We start from the raw sequence: 12,880 nt of genomic DNA, 5'->3' as shown, positions 1-12,880 counted from the left end.
TTCTTCTGAATTTCCTATTATTTGCACTGGGTCTTGTTGTCTGTCTTCAGTATATGTGACTTTTTTGTGAATTGTTTTTATCTTCCTTTTGAGTTAAAAATTTTTTCCCTTTTTACCTATTTAAGGTATCATCTGTTGTGTTTATCCACTCCTGTGCTCCTTCTAGTTTTAGTTTTCATGTCCAAAATGTTTTGTTTTTTTTTTTTTAAATTTCTAAGTCTTCCCTGAGTTCTGTCACCTCATATCTGATTCATGGTTATTCTGTTATGGCTTTTATCATTTTTTAAATGACTGACATTTTAAATGCAAGTTAATAGTTTTGATATGTTCTATGTGTCTGTCTTCCTGGTGAACTTTTATTGTCTATAGGGGTCTTATTCTGCTCCTTATTCTCTTTTAATTTATAACAGTATTGCACAGGCTTTGCCCTTGATATTTTTGTTTCCCGTTTTTAAAATGTGAAGCTCATTTTTTGGAACTTTGTTTAGAAGGAGCCTGGTTCAGATGAGCTTTTCTATTGTCATGGCCCTTTGTTTCTTGTTGCCTAGTATTCAAATTATAGTAGCTTGCTTTCTGAGATTTCCTGGCTCTGTTCTCCTGCGCTTTTACCTGGACTTCTCTTTCCATCCTGTTGTTTTTCTCTTTCTTGCTCAGTTTGATACCGTAGCCAGTTGATTCATTCTCCTTGGTGTGGAACTCTGTCCTAGAAGGGAGCCCTGGCTTATCAGTTTTAGGAGTTCTTAAGGATGAGACTTTCTCAACTTCTTTAGACCTTCTTATACCTTGCATTCACCTGATGTTTTCACCTTCTAGTTTCAGTAGTTGTCTCAAGTTGATTTGCCATAATTTCTACTTTTTGAGTTTTTCCTATTACCAGGTTTATTAGATTCCCAAATGGCTTCCCTTCTCTTTCTCCCACAGAAGTGCTGATGCTATGGTTTTATGACTTGTTTTGGTTTGTTCTTACCAGCTTATATTTTGGTGTTGTGAGAATACCTATGCTTCTGTTTTAAATGTTGTCCATGGTTTTTGGTTTTCTTTCTATTGATCAGCCTGGTATTATGTAAGGACTTGAAGAGATTTATGAACTCTGTATTTCATATTAAGGAGAACTAATTTATATGTAAAATAGCTTATTGAATTATTTATAAAATATTCCTAAAATTATTTGGTGAATTTTGACAAGTCTTTTTTTTAATATAAAGTGATATGAGAGTTTTTATTTAAATTCCAGTTAGTTAACATATAGTGTTATATTAATTTCAGGTGTACAATATAGTACATAAAAACTTTTAAAAAATGAGTTAGGTTTGACAAGTCTTTCTTAAGTTTTTAAAGTTATTCCAAAACCAAAGCCTGTTTATCTTATTGGGTAGAAGCGATTGTTAGCATGAAGGAAAAACAAGTTAATATTTCTCCTTAATAGCAAAGGAATTTGGCTTTATTAGGGTATATTTTCAAAATTGATAGTTATTGTCATTTGTAAGTTTTTTAATGTTAGGATTAAAAGTCATTTATTTAAAAATAAAAAGATGACATGGTAGAGTTAAAGGACCAATATTTCAATGTTTTAAAATTTGGGGAATAGAAGAGTTGAATGCACTCTGTCACTTTTAAAAGATAAGTTGTTTCTTCTTTGAACAATTTGTATTTATTCATTACTCTTCTGTTGTAATATATTTTCTCGGCCTGGAACATATTTTCTCAAAGTCCAAAAGAGAACTGCAAGTTTTGATAACTGATTTTTTTCCCCCTCCAAATACCTTTGATGTAAGATTTTTAATAAGATTCTATCTTTAAATGTGGTATTTAAAATCACCAGATTAATGGAAATTTGGTATTATTGCCCATGATGTTTATCAGTCTATCATAACAGCAACACAAACAAACAAAAAGCGCTCTGCCCAAGATGAGATTCAGAAGGGATGAGTACCCACTCTCATATAAAGTTTTTCTGGGGGCGCCTGGGTGGCTCAGTGGGTTGAGCCGCTTCCTTCGGCTCGGGTCATGATCCCAGGTCCTGGGTTCGAGCCCCGCATCGGGCTTTCTGCTCAGCGGGGAGCCTGCTTCCTCCTCTCTCTCTGCCTGCCTCTCTGCCTACTTGTGACTTCTCTCTGTCAAATAAATAAATAAAATCTTTTAAAAAAAAAAAAAAAAAAGAAAGAAAAGTTTTTCTGTCTGTCCCTTAGTGAAAATGATAGTTTGATGTAGTTGAGAGCTATAAAACAGTTTTGGTATTGAACACCTGTGTGATAAATAGCTTATTTATTGTGGGATTTTTTTTCTGTTAGTAAATATGGAAGAGGAGAGTATAATATCAAGAACACTAAGATACCAAATTAAAATCTGATTATGCAGCCCTTTGGCTTATTTGTGATTATTTCAACCTTCATGTTTATTTCTAGGGCAAATCTGCAGTTTGTAAAAAGAGAAAGAAGTATGTTATGTTTGTTTACCTTACTTACAGCCAAACTTAAATGTTAAAACGTCGCATTTTTTTTTTTCTGGTCCAGTTTCACGTTTTATAGGTCTTTCTTGCCATTAACATTAAAATATGCGAACAGCATACTTTTGCATTCTGAAGCCTGCAAAAAGGTTTTTGCTGCACACTAGTTCCACAGACTGCTGCTGTAGTCACAGGAGAAGGGATCAAGACAATCACTATATATACAGCACATTTTTGAGGCTGTGGAGGACAAGAAATTATCCCTGATTTTTTTTTAAAGTCTATTCCTGCCATCAGCTACTCTCTCATTTTTAAAAAATATTTATTTATTTGTGAGAGAGAACGTGTGGGGAGGCCAGAGGATGAGGGAGAGACAGAGAATCTCAAGCAGATTCCCTGCTGAGTGCCAGAGCTCATTGTGGGGCTCGATCTCATGACCCTGAGATCATGACCTCTGCCAAAATCAAGAGTCGGTTATTCAACCACTTGAGCCACACAGGCACCCTAGTGTTTTCTTTTAAATATACCCTAAGATACCTTTTTCCACCCAGTCTATAGACTCATTAGTCGGAACCTAATGTACAGCAAAAATCGGTCTTAACATAACAGTGTTTTCCGTGCTGAGTAAGTGAAATCAATTCCACTTGTAGAACATGTTTATATCAATGTAAGACAACTATAAGAACTTGTTTTTCACATTTCTCATTCTATATTAAATAATGTTAGTTGATTTAAAAAAAAAGTCTGCAGCCTCTAGTGAAAGGTAGGCATTTCATTGATAGTTATTTTTTTTAATACCCAAATGAGCCTTTATTAGGTGCATTAATTTGGAATTCAGGAACCTTTGAATTGTAGGTCTTCCTCAAAGTATTTAAACATGAGTTTTCAATCTCAAGCACATTTTATTATGAAATTTACAAAATTCTGTGCCTTTAGTAGCTAGTTGGTAACAGAAAATAGAGTTTTGGTTGGTAGAAAAATGGAGTTGACAAGCTTATGGAGAGGAGGTGGAGGGATACAGCTTACCCACATTAGCTTGGTTGATGTGCCTGTCGTCAACCAGCACTACCTGACCAACCTTCTAATTATTTAATCTTTTTTTGTCCTTTTTCTCCCCTTTGCTCTTTTGCCTCACTATTAACTCCTTCCTTTGCTCTTCTGCCATTTTCCTATCCTGTACTTTCTTCCTTAATCATTATTTGAGACAAAGGCTTTTTTTATTCTTTGTTGTCTTCTCAACCTATACACTTTAAAAACGCATGTAAAAAAAAACTTCGCTTAACAATCTGTGTTTCAGTTTTAAAGTACATATTTGAGAATTTTATAATCGTAGAAAACCAGAGAAACAGAATTTCCAAGTGGATGGGATAGTAAAGCTCTAGTTTAAAATACCGAGAAATTGAGACGCCTGAGGTGAGGGAGAAAGGGAGCCGGAGGAAAAAAAAAAAAGAAGAAGAAAAAGAAAAAAAAGGAAAAAAAAATAATAATAAAATACCGAGAAATTGAGGGGCACCTGGATGGCTCAGTTGGTTAAGAGCCCAACTATTGGTTTCGGCTCAGGTCATGATCTCAGAGTCCTGGGATTGAGCCCCATGTGGATCGCCACACTCAGTGGGAAGTCTGCTTAAGGATTCTCTCTCCCTTCTACCCAGCTCCCCCCACCCAACTCTGTGTGTGTGCATACACTCTCTCTAAAGTAAATGAGTATTTTTTTAAAAAAAATACTAAGAAATTGAATGTTTATTAAAGGATTAAAAAAATAAATTTTTTTCTTAGTGTTTTTCTGTCACAAAAAAGGATTAAAGCTTTTGGTCATGCCACTTCCTCCATTTCCCACAATAATTTCAATGCATATGTCACTAAAATATTAATTCTCTTCCTCTTACCTTTCTCTCAGAACTTCAGCTTAAATAACATAAAAAATATACCTAAACACTGGGGGTGCCTGGCTGGCTCAGGTGGTAGAACATGCAACTCTTGATCTTGGGGTTGTAAGTTGGAGTCCCACATTGGGTTAGAGATTACTTAAAATATAAAATCTTTATGGAGAGGAGAGGGGAGTTGAGGGAAATTGGAAGGGGAGGTGAACCATGAGAGACTATGGACTCTGAAAAACGATCTGGGAATTTTGAAGGGGTGGGGAGTGGGAGGTTGGGGTCACCAGGTGGTGGGTATTGTGGAGGGCACAGATTGCATGGAGCACTGGGTGTGGTGCAAAAATAATGAATACTGTTATGCTGAAAAAATAAAAATTAAAAAAAAAGTAAAAAAAAAATATAAAATCTTTAAAAAAAAGTACATGAACACTAGTAGATTTTGAGTTCATAGGCTTTTTTTTTTTTAAGATTTTATTTATTTGACAGAGATTACAAGTAGGCAGAGAGGCAGTCAGAGAGATGAGGAAGCAGGCTCCTTGCTGAGCAAAGAGCCCGATGTGGGGCTCGATCCCAGGACCCTGGGATCATGACCCGAGCTGAAGGCAGAGGCTTTAACCCACTGAGCCACCCAGTTGCCCCCCCCTTTTTTTTAAATTTTGTTTCCTAATTTCTTATTTCTCATTTTCAGGTTTATTGCATTTATAGATTTATTGCAAATAACTTAGACAAAAGAGAAGAGTATATAGCAGAACTCTACTATTTAGATGTAATCTATAATATTCTGGTTTCTCTTGAGATCGCCTAAATCTTTCTAGATGTAATCTTTTAGCCGTTTTGCTTGTTCTCCAGTATTTAAAATTGTTTGTTGATCAAATTAGCAATAAACACACACATACACACACTACATGAGATACTCCATGTTGAAAGAGTATAAGGAGTTAAAAGATAAAAGGTACACAATTTGGAGGAAAAGCATTTGCATGAATATGAAAGCCATAGATTTGATATCCTTCAGATATCAAGATCTAAGACATAAAATCAAGAAATCACAAAGTGTTGGTATCCTAGAATTGTGTATTATCTATGGTTGCTGATTTGTCAAGCTCAGAAAAGGCAGAGGTGAGTGCTGGGAGGTGTGTGGAGGAATACCGAGGGGCGAAAGGCGGCACCCAATGAAAGAAGTAGGAGCTGAGGGAATATGGTCTTTGGAGACCATTTAGTGCAGAGGCAGATGGTATCCCACTCCGTTTTTTGTGTAAGTATCGCATTATAAAACGGTAATTGATGTTTCTAATGAATCTGAGTTTGCAAGACAGAGGCTTCCCATGCAACTGTGTGCAAATAAGGTTTGTTGTAAAGACGTGTAAGAAAATGTTTTGGTATAAGAACACTAGATAGGCAACTTCTTTCTTGATTTACTGGTTAAATGAGGTGTCATTCTCAGGCAACTATTTGGAAACACCCTATAATATCCACATACATTTGCTTTGAGTCCTGTCTGCGGTCAGACTTTTTAAGAGTGAGGAAAATATATATATTTCTGTTCACTGAACAACAGAAAAGAAAATGTATTCATGTACTTTGTGGTGGATGGCCAGTTAATGTCATTTGAAGCATAAGATATGTTTATCACTGAAAGCTGAAATTAGCCCCAGAACTAGTGGGCTGTGTTTGACACTTTAAAGATATAAACTTAATGAGAACATAATTAGGGATAACGGGCTTTTATGCCTGACAGGGGTAGGCGGCACATTTACTTAACATACATTGCCTAATGTTACTCTCTTGACAGAGTCTCCAAATACTGTTTTTTTTTTCCCCATGGCAACTTGTGCTCTTATATGTCTGGTGCTTAATATGAATAAATTTTTTTCTTATGGTTGATGGCAGTTAAATGATGAGACTCCTGTGGTATGCTCAAAGTGATATATACTTTGTATGTAACAATTTTGAGTATTATATTTTATTGAAACAGTTCAATTATATCACGGTCAAAGAAAAAAAAAAATCAAACTTTTTATTAGCCAGGAGTTCACTGTCTCGGGCTTCCTCACAATTCAGTGCAGTGTTGCAATAAACACTTTCTCTGGTGCCTTGTTTTAAATTTTTGTGTTTGTAATATCCTGAAAGGAGAGCTTCCAGATTATATTTTCATATCAAGTCCCTGTAAACTTCTAAATTTAACTAGCCAAAGAGATGAATAATCTTTGTTGCAGAATGTTTAATAAACAAAGCCTAAGTAAAATAATAGAAACAATAAACTTAAAATGTTCTTTTAATGTTTTAAATCTATGTCATTTCTTTCCTTTTTGTTTTAAAAGGTGGGGGTTGGAAAGAAAAGAGAACTTCAGATTTTATATTTAATTGAACTAACAGCATGTGCTGACAAGTAATAAATAACAGCCGTTCGAAGTGACTAAATAAATTGGTTTCCACAAGCAATGATTCATCTTCTGTCTTTCATTGCCAACGGGCTAAGAGACAGCTTCTTTTTGTCAGCTTATAGGAAAAATATTTGGTAGTATAACAATCCTGTTTCTATTCCTACAATAGAAGGTCATGGTTTTGTATAGTAGTTGCATTTTAAAGTATTTAAAGACAATAACTAAATTTACATTTGGTTGTTCATTTACCTAAAACTTTGTGAAGCTGTAATTGCTCAGTCTTTGTGGTGTTTTACAATATTTTGGTAGATTCGCTGCCCTCTTAATTTTTTCTTTGACTCCTGGGTTATTTGGAAATGTGTTACTTAGTTTGCTAATATTAGATTTTTTAAAGATCTTCCTATTATTGATTTTTAACTTAATTCTGTTGTGTTCATAGGACATGTTTTGTGTGGCTTGAATCCTTTGATACTTACTGAGATTTATTATGACTGAATATGTGGTCTATGTTGGTAAGTATTCCTTGCAAAGTTAAAATGCATTTCCTGCTTATGGTATGGTGGGGTGTTATATAAATGTCAATTAGGTCAAGTTGGTTAATAGTGTTGTTCAAACCTTCTACAATCTTTTTTCCCCCAGGTTTTTATTTAAATTCCAGTTAGTTAACATACAGTATAATATTAGTTGCAAGTGTAGAATTTAGTGAGTCACGCTTACATATAACACCCGGTGCTTAACCTATATTCTTACTCATTTTTCACCTGTATCTTCTTTACTTACTGAGAGAGGGGCCATGAGTTTTGTAGTGCTGCATAACAAATTAGCATAAATTGGACTTAAGGCAGCAGATATTTACTACCTCACAGTTTCCGGTGAGTCAGGAATCTGGGGGTAACTTAGCTGGATTCTTGTCATGGTCTCAGGAGACAGCCATCAAAGTGTCGGCTGCAGATGCACTGTCATCTGAGGCTTGGGGACCTATTCCAGACTCATGTGGTTGTTGACAAAATTCACTTCCTTGTAGCTGCTTTTTTTGTTTGTTTGTTTTGTTTTTTAAAGTCCAGTAAGATAGAGGCCTCTGACTTCCATCTCTAATCTGTACACTCTGCTTTAAAGGTTCCCTCTGATTAGGTCAGACCCACCGAGGATAATCTCTCCTCTAATAAAATCAAAGTGAATTGATAAGTGACCTTAATTACATCTCTAAAATCTCATCACTGTTGCTGTATAATATAACCCAATCTTGGAGTGAAATTCCATTTTATTTACAAGTCTCTGTCAGGGATTATCCAGGGCATGTGTAGCAGGGGGTGCAAATCTTGGGGATGCACTTAGAATTCTGTCCACCACAGAGGGATATTAAAATCTCCAACAGGACTGTGGATTAGTCTGTTTCTCCTTGTAATTCTAAAATTTTTGCTTTAAATATTTTAAATATTTTTAAAATATTTTAATTCTCAGTATTAGGTAGATAAATGTTTGAGATTATTATATCCTCTTTAAAAATTCATCTCTTTATCATTATAAAGTAACATTATTGCCCCTGGTATTGCTCTTTGCCTTGAAACCCATTTTTTCTGGTAGTAGTATAACCACTTCTCTCTTTTGATTAGTGTTGGTGTAGTGTATCTTTTCCAACCTTTTAATCTATTGGTGTCTTTATATTCAAATTTTGTTTCTTGGAAGCAGCATATGGTTGGGTCTTTTTCCAATATTGCAGTTTCTACGTTTTAATTGGGTTATTTTGGCTATTTGATTTTTAAAAATTTGTTTATAGTTTATTTTTTTTATTTTTTTTTAAAGATTTTATTTATTTATTTGACAGAGAGATCACAAGCAGGCAGAGAGGCAGGCAGAGAGAGAGGAGGAAGCAGGCTCCCTGCTGAGCAGAGAGCCCGATGCGGGGCTCAATCCCAGGACTCTGAGATCATGACCTGAGCCGAAGGCAGCGGCATAACCCACTGAGCCACCCAGGCGCCCCTATTGTTTATTTTTTAAGCATAATATTAGTACATATCATTTGTAACACTCTCTCACCTTTTAGGTATCTTCCACAATATTTCTGTCATTTGTTTTGACACCTTTGTTGGTAGATAATTCACACACTGTAAATTTTGCCCTTTTAATTTTCTTTTTTTTTTTAAGTGAGACAGCATTTGAGTGGGGGTTGTAGGGGTAACCTCAAGCAGACTCCATCTATGTGAAGCCTGATGTAGCGTTCGATCCACGACCCTGAGATCATGACCTGAGCTGAAATCAAGAGTCAGTTGCTCAACCACCCAGGTGCCCCATAGCTCGCCCTTTTACAGTATACAGTTCAGAGGTTTTTAGATTATACATCCACTAGCACTGTCTTAATTCCAGAACATTTTCATCACTTCAGAAAGAAACTTCATACCCATTAACAATACTCCCCATGCCGACCTTTCCCTCTGACAACCAGTAATATACTTCCCATCTGGGGATTTGCCTATGCTAGACATTTCATATAAATGGAATCATACAATAGGTAACTTCCTGTATCTGGCTTCTTCGCTTTCCAGGTTCAGCCATGTTGTACCATAGGTCAGCTCTTGATTTCTTTTTACAGCCAAATAATTTTCTTCTGTATGGATACATCACATTTTGTTCATCTGTTCTTTAGGTGGTTGACAATTGGGTTGTTTCTGCTTTGGGCTATTGTGAATAATGCTGCTGTGAACATCTATGTACAAGTTTTTGTGTGGACATATGTTTTCATTTCTCTTGGATATATACCTAGAAGTGGAATTACTGGGTCATATGGGAACTTTAACTTTTTGAGGAACTTGCAGACTTTTCTCCAAATGACTGCACCATTTGGCATTCCTACCAGAGATGTATGAGGATTCCGGTTTCCTTGCCAACACTGGGTATTGTTTGCTTTTTTCTTCCACTGTTTTAGAGATGTTGCTTTAGTGTGTTCTGATTTGCTTGTTTTCTGCTGAGATATCTCCTGTCATCATTGTTCCCTCTGTATATTCTTTCTCTGCTTTTGGGGTTTTCTTTATTACTAGTTTTGAACTAATATGTGGCTTAATGTAGTTTTCTTTGTGGTTTTTGTTTTTTGGGGGGCGGTTTGGGTGCATGGGGTTCATGGTATTAGATTTGTGAGTTTATAATTTTTATCAAATTTAGAAAATTGGGAGCCATCATTTGTTCAAATATTTTTTTTAAAGATTTTATTTATTCATTTGACGGAGAGAGAGATCACAAGTAGGCAGAGCAGCAGGCAGAGAGAGAGAGGGGAGGAAGCAGGCTCCCTGCCAAGCAGAGAGCCCAACGTGGGGCTCGATTCCAGGACCCTGAGATCATGACCTGAGCCAAAGGCAGAGGCTCAACCCACTGAGCCACTCAGGCACCTGTTCAAATATTTTTTTATCACTCTTCTTCCTTTGGGGATTCCAGTTACACACAACAGCATACTTCAAGTTTTTACCCTAGCTCACCAAGCCTCTCTTCACTTTTTTTTTATTCCCCTTTTTCTCTTTCAAGTTCACTGTTCTTTTATTCTCTACTATCTAACCTGCTGTTAATCCCACCTAATACATTTCTCATATTATTTTAGTTTAAGAAGTTTGATTTGCATCTTTTTTATGTCTTCTGTGTCTTTGCTTAACATTTTAAACATAGAGAAAATAGTTATAGTAACTTGTTAAAGTCCTTGTCTACTCATTCTGTGTGGGCTCTGGGTAAGTCTCACTTGGCGAGTTTTTCTCCCTGATGATGGGTTTGTATTTTCCAGCTTCTTTTTTTTTTTTTTTTTAAGATTTTTTTATTTATTTATTTGACAGACAGAGATTACAAGTAGGCAGAGGAGATAGGCAGAGAGAGAGGAGGAAGCAGGCTCCCCATCGAGCAGAGAGCCCGATGTGGGGCTCGATCCCAGGACCCTGGGACCATGACCTGAGCCGAAGGCAGAGGCTTTAATCCACTGAGCCACCCAGGTGCCCCTATTTTCCAGCTTCTTTATAGGGCTGGCATTTTCGATCGAATGCCAGACACATTGTGAATTCTACTTTGTTGGGGCTGGACTTTTTTATTTGTATAAATAGTCTTGAACCTTTTTTTACTGAGACACAGTCAGAGTTACGTGCAACCAGTTTGACCCTTTCCATTTTGGCTTTTAAGGTTTGTTAGATCCCAATGGAAGAAGCTTGTTCTAGGCCTGATTGGTTCCCACAACTGATTAAACACTTCGGTGTGCTTAATGGCCTGAAAATCATGATGTTTTCCATTCTAGTTGTTGTGAAGAGGCACCGTTGCTAGCCTCGTGTGGGTGCTAGGCACTGCCAACTCCTGTCCTTACAGAGATTCTTTCCCGGCCCTGGTAGTTGGCTCACACACCTGCCTTGTTCACTCCTTGGCTGAGGAGTCAAGGGGTGCTCAGCAGTGCCTCAGAGTTCTTTCTCTCTTTTGCTTTCCCATCTCTGGTTTAGAGCATACATAAGCGTTTGTCCTCAGTGCAGACTTCTCTCTGGCTGGTTGATTCGGAGTTCTGTTCTTTACGGTGTTTCTCTAATCTTCATAAATTTAGGTCAAAACATACTCTGTTCAGGAGATCCTAAGCCTACCTTTCCCCTCCACTCTTCATTTCATGTCTTCCTGCCTATAGAGGAAAGAACTCTCTTTCTGTTTTTCTGTCATGATGTAGTGTCTGATCCTGGAGGCCTCCTCATCTCTATGTTTTGAAGAAGTAGAGAAGGGAGATGTTAGTTTGTTTACCCACATTCTGTTCTGGGAGAGGATACTTCTGTGCAAGAGCTTGGTTAGTGGAACTGGCAAATGCTAGTCATTCATGTCACCCTTGTTTCACTCAGTAGTGTCAGCTGTGATTTCCATTGTCATCTTCCCTAGTAACTGTTTCCTCAAAAGGTGGTGATGGACACTGCTAGTAAATGTTTTAAAATCTCTTTAAGACCTTCTTTATGTACAGTGTAATACTGTATTTTCATCTGTTTTTCTTAATGTTGTCGGTAATGAATTTTAAAAAGAGTTGAAATGATGGTAACTTTAGGCCCTTATTAAAGTGGCAAGGAAGAATTATTGGGCAATAAATGTACAATTCTTTGAATCATTGCTTTCTGGTTGTAAAATAATGTTTATTTGTATGATGTTTAAATAATACAAAGGCAGATGGTTAATAACTCCTATATGAAGCCATAAAAGTAAAATAAGTTTGTTTAAAAAAAATTTTTTTGGGGGGGGGCACCTGGGTGGCTCAGATGGTTATGCGTCTGCCTTTGGCTCAAGTCATGATCCCAGGGTCCTGGGATTGAGTCCTGCATCGGGATCCCTGCTCAGTGGCGAGCCTGCTTCTCCCTCTCCCGCCCCCCCTGCTTATGCTTTCTCTCTCTGTCAAATAAATAAAATCTTAAATATATATATATATATATACATATATATATATACACACACACACATATATATATAATTTTTTTAATCAAATGGCATGTGGGCAATTAATCTGTTGCTATCATTTGTTGAAAACAAATTTAAAATGGTATAAAATATTTACAAATTTCTCAGTGGTGGAACACAGTTTCCTGTTTTGCTTCTCATTGATACCTCTTTGTTCTTGCTAGAAATGCTGAAGTATTGGAATTCCTGTTTTCTGTAGAGGGTTGTCCTCCCTTTTATCCAGGAATAGGTTTTGTGGCAAATCATTGAGTCAGCAATTACTTGGAGTTTAACTGAAAGAGATAAAGTTCCTAAGAATTTATTATATATGTGTCTTGCCACTGAGTGAGCAAGAAAAATACATACCCATCAGTGCTGACTGGTTGGTAATTTCTGAAACACGATGCCACAGCTCCTCATAAATAACAGAGTAACAGAATCACCGAGAATTTGGCAGAGATCAATCTCTAGATGGATGAGTTGTCTATAAGCAAATAGCTACTCAACTTCTTTTGACTTTTAAGAATGTTCTATGCACTTTCTGATCCAGACCCTTAAATTTAACTTGAGTCCCTAGAGATCAAGTAATTTTTATAGAAACCAACATAGACTAACGAGTCAGCAACTGTTCCTTGGTGTATGGAGGTACATTTTTATTTCAGTGGGAGAACCCCATATGCTGCTTTTAGGAACTCTACTCCTTAACTTCATATTATGGACATCTGCCATGACTGGTCAGTGAGTTGATAGGACTC

The sequence above is a fragment of the Lutra lutra genome, chromosome 13 (genome assembly GCF_902655055.1).
Source record: "Lutra lutra chromosome 13, mLutLut1.2, whole genome shotgun sequence".
Taxonomy (NCBI): Eukaryota; Metazoa; Chordata; class Mammalia; order Carnivora; family Mustelidae; genus Lutra; species Lutra lutra.
This window is presented reverse-complemented; position numbering follows the sequence as displayed.